The sequence below is a fragment of the Palaemon carinicauda genome, chromosome 2 (genome assembly GCF_036898095.1).
Source record: "Palaemon carinicauda isolate YSFRI2023 chromosome 2, ASM3689809v2, whole genome shotgun sequence".
In the NCBI taxonomy this organism is placed as follows: domain Eukaryota; kingdom Metazoa; phylum Arthropoda; class Malacostraca; order Decapoda; family Palaemonidae; genus Palaemon; species Palaemon carinicauda.
In genome coordinates this window covers 5871812-5876811 of record NC_090726.1, presented here as the reverse complement: position 1 = coordinate 5876811, position 5000 = coordinate 5871812, and the positions used below count along the sequence as shown (strand labels likewise).

At 32.1% G+C, this 5000-nt stretch overlaps 1 protein-coding gene across 3 annotated transcripts in view; it reads left to right on the top strand.

Moving 5' to 3' along the window:
- The window catches only part of LOC137623143 (rabphilin-3A-like), a 984642-nt gene that overhangs the window by 637089 nt on the left and 342553 nt on the right, over window positions 1-5000 (top strand). The window lies entirely within an intron of this gene.

Below are 5000 nucleotides of genomic sequence, written 5' to 3'. Positions count from 1 at the left end.
GCTTACTAAATTATATTCCGTTATGTCTGAATTACAGCAGATTTTTATTTTAGATTTCAGGAGACTGTTCATGTCGTTGCGGCTCTGACACTGCCAAATTTTTATGGTTCTTTAGATAATTGGCTCTTCTAGCTTAGATGGTTGGTGGCCCCTGGCTTGGCTGATTGTAATATATATATATATATATATATATATATATATATATATATATATATATATGTGTGTGTGTATGTATATTTATATATATATATATATATATATATATATATATATATATATATGTATATATACATATATGTATATATGTGTATATATATACACACACACATATATATATATATATATATATATATATATATATATATATATATATATATGTATATATATATATATATATATATATATATATATATAGACATATAAAGGTGTATATAATATATATATATATATATATATACATATATATATATATATATATATATATATATGTATGTATATATGTACATATATATATATACATATATATATATATACATATATATATATAGATAGATAGATAGATAGATAGATAGCTGTCTTCTATTACTCTCTCTTACTTTTTCTTTCTTTCATACATTTCAGATTTCAGTCATTCATCATCCATCAAGTTGAATCCCAAAGGTTAAATCCATCTCTTACTTCTATGAACCATTTTTGAAATCTTTCCTGTCTTCACAACCTCTGCTAATGGCTCCTTCCCGTTTTAATTCATTCTGTCTATCTAATTTTTCCAGTCCCCCGTCAAATCTTCTCACCCTCGAATACCGTGTCCTCTTGATTTCTGGCCCCGTTACATATTCAGTGCTACATTCTGAGCCTTGATTTTCCCGTTTCGATCTTCAAATGTGAACTGAAGTTACAATTGAAATGCCACTGTTTGATTTTGAATGTATTCTCTTTAGATATGGGTAATCTTTCTCTTTTTACGTGAGAGGAAGGTATATTCATTTGTTTGTCAGTGACAGGTTAGTTTATTTTTTCGTCTGAAAAGTTAGCTTTTTTGTTTTGTTTTGTTTTTTTGTCAGTGACAGGTTATTATTTTTTTTCTTTTTTGTCTGACAAGTTAGCTTTTTTTGTTTTGTTTTGTTTTTTGTCAGTGACAGGTTATTATTTTTTTTTTCTTTTTTGCCTGACAAGTTAGCTCCTTTTTTTGTCAGTGACAGGTTATTATTTTTTTTCTTTTTTGTCTGACAAGTTAGCTCTTTTTTTGTCAGTGACAAGCGAGCTCTTTTTTTTCCGTGTCCGGCAACATTTTTCTTGTCAGTGACCGGTAAGCTTCATCTCTTCAATGACAGATAAGCCTTTTCGTCAGTGACAATTAAAAATTTTCTTTTCAGTTTCAGTTAAGCGTTTGTTGTGTTAGTGATAGGTAAGCTTTATCTTAGTGACAGGTGAGCATTCTCTTGTCAGACCTAGGTAAGCTTTATCCCGTATCTGAGAGGTAAGCTTTTATTGGTTAATCGCAGGCAAGTTTTTATTTATGAGTGGCAGGGAAGCTTTTCCGTTAGTGATTGATAGAATTATGTAGTTAATGAAAGATATGTTTTTTTTTAAGTAACAGAAACCTTTAAGTTGTAAGTGACAGTTTAGGTTTCTTCTTGTCAGGGACAGGTAAGCGTTTTTTATGTGAGATATAGATTTTTTTTTTTTTGTGAGTAGCACGTAAAATTTATCTTGTTAGTGACAGGTATTGTTTTTCGTCAGTGACAGTTAGTTTTATTGTCAGTGAAAGGTAAATGTTTTCTTATAGCATTGACAAATCGGTTTTGTTTGTTAGTGAAAAGAAAAACTTTTCATGTCAGCAACAAATATATTTATCTTTTGTCAGTGATCGGTTTATTTTCCGTGCCATAAGCTTTTTACTTTTATTCGTGATAGGTAAGATCTTTTTTAGATGATGGATATTTCTTTTGTCAGTGACCAGATTTCTTTTGTCCCTGTGTTGTAATTTTTTGTCAGTGACCGGAATTTTTTTTGCTCTGTGAGGAAAGTAAATAAGAAAATAAATAGATTACAAGAAAAGTAATGAACCATTAGAACATTTTAAGAACAGTAAGAATATTCAAATGAATCTTTTATATATAATCTATAACGAATATAGAAAACAATAGGAAGAAAAATAAGATAGAATAGTATGCCCAAGTGTACCCTCAAGCAAGAGAATTCTAACCCAAGACAGTGGACGACCATGGTACAGAGGCTATGGCACTACCCAAGACTAGAGAACAATGGTTTCATTTTGAAGTGTCCTAAAAGAGCTGCTTACCATAGCTTAAGAGTCTCGTCTACCCTTACCTTAGCCAAGCAGTAAGGATATGACTGAGTGAATTGCCTCAAAGCAAGGTGTACCAGGAATTCCTTTGACCAACTGTACTTTTTCTATTCATAGATTGTATTTTCTGTGCGTTGTTCCTTCACTGATTCTTAGTTCCCTATTAGGCATTTGTTTGGAAAAGCGTCATGACGAGTTTCCAATTCCTACATCTGGTCCACTTTTATCATTTTCTTCTTTTCTTTTTCTTTGAAATGGGATTGGCATGGAAGATCGAGGCTGATAGGAAAGTCGAGTAAATGAAGAGGTGAAGAGGAATGCAGAGATTTCTTCCATTTAGAAGTGAATGGTATAATAATCCTGGTAATAACCATTAAGGGGTCGGTTGCCTGATGCGTCCTCTCCAATGCCTTCTATCAAAGTCATCGTATCATCCACTGAATCTCTTCTCTCCATATCATCCGTCACCTTATCTCGCCACCTAATTATCTGCTTCTCCCTCAATCTTCGCTCCCAACAAGTTCCTCCCAACCCCTATTCTCTCCACACCATCCATGCTCAACACGTGTTCACGCCATTTCAGTTATGACACTTATCACGTCTGTAACCTTTACTACGCCTGCCATTCAGTATTTCATCGTTTTCCAATCTTTCGAACAGTGCTATTCCCATACTCCACCGCAACATTCTCATCCGGTAATAAATGATGACCCTCAAATTAATTTTTTCCACTCAAATCAATACTTATACAACAAGCAGTGGGGTGAGAGGGGTGGCCCTACGACTGGTATGAAGGGAATTCACGCTGGAAGTCATTTTGGCTCATCTAGTAAAAGGTCATCTATTCGTTCTGCTCAGTGAAATGACTCTTGCGGGAAGAGGTTCCAATGTCCTATTCACTGCACTCTATAGCCACAAAAACTTTATATAAATAGAACAAAAAAAAATTTTTTTTTCATATTCTTTTATTCCATCTGTTTTACCTATTTGTTTTAGAATATTTATTTTCTTTAATTTAAAAAATATGTTTTTTCCTTTTTCATATTCTGTTGGTTGTATTCCCGTGTATGTTCTCATCTTTTTTAAATTTATCTAGGTACTTCAATCACTTCTTCATCTGAATGAAAAAATATATTTTAGTTGTATTTCTACGTAATAGTATTTATAGTTTGTTAAATCCAATGCCTTTCCACTGACCAAATGAAAATTTTTGTTACTTCAGTCATACTAAAACTGTTTTAGATATATATTTTCACGGGTTTTCGTAAAGTTTTGTTCCTTAAGTGTGATTACATTAATTTGAATCGGATAACATTCAGAATATTCTTTTAATCAATTAATCATATGCATTAAATGTCACTTGTAAGGGCTTATTGTTATATTTGTTGTATTTAATGCCTTACTGTTGTTTTTTCAATCCGTCAAACAAACAGGCATGTATGTTAATAAAGTCATACTAATTAGGAAAAAATGGTAAAAGTATGAAGTTTTATAAGACACTGGGGAAAGAAAACATATCCCAAAGTGTCGACAAACTCTTGTCAGTACCATCCTTAGACATTACTGTCTTAGGAAGAACCTGTAACCACTTAAAATCCTAGAGCTTCATGGTCCGTAAGAGCTTTATGACCCCTAACGAAATGAGCTTCTGGTGAGCGTAGGCGACCCTTCTGGACCGGAAATGGCCTCTCAATGGCGTAGGATTTCTAAATCTATTGGTTTATCGTGGGACATTTTTTTAAGGATGAATAAATGTCATGTCGAATAGTCACTAATTACGCTTATACATGATTCTAGATATACTAGATGATTAAGGCATGTAGTTTTGATTCATATTACACGGTAAGTATTTAGTCTGAATTATAAGATCTATGACATAGTATTTAACTGGTTATTTCTATAAATTGCTTTACTGTTAATTGAAAATATTTGTATTTTATCCTTGTACAACAGTAGAGCTTGTGAATCTCCCTTTTATAATACAGAGCAAGTGTCTTATCTATCTATCTATCTTATTTATATATATATATATATATATATATATATATATATATATATATATATATATATATATATATATCTTGTCACGCTCTCGGGGAGAGGGAGTAGTCATACCCCTGTGAGGTGGTTATTCCTCCTGATAGGTGCACTCGGAAACCACACACTTCCACAAATTGCCAAACCAGAGGGAAGTAGTTAGGAAAGAGGGGGAGTGAGAAGGGTTGAATCTTTGTGTGTACGTATGTGTATCTATATATATATTTAGACGTCCACTAGTTTGTTATAATCATTATGACTTGTTCGATCATGACCTATGTGGACTTATGAAAGCTTAATGGTAAAAGCAGATGAAATATTGGTGGAAGATTCAGATAGGGGAAGGAAGTACTCGATTCTCTAACAGCTCTAGAGTTCTCTCACATAGTTTTACTATGGGGTTAGGGTTTTTTACAATAAATTTTGTTATTTAATTGTAAGGATTGTTCTCTAAATCACAGATGAAATCACCGTTCAGAAAATTTCCAAATTATTATTATTATTATCATTATTATTATTATTATTATTATTATTATTATTATTATTATTATTGTTGTTGTTGTTGTTGTTGTTGTTGTTGTTGTAATTAGTTAAGCTACAACACTAGTTGGAAAAGTAGGATGCTATAAGCTCAAGGGCTCCAACAGGGAAA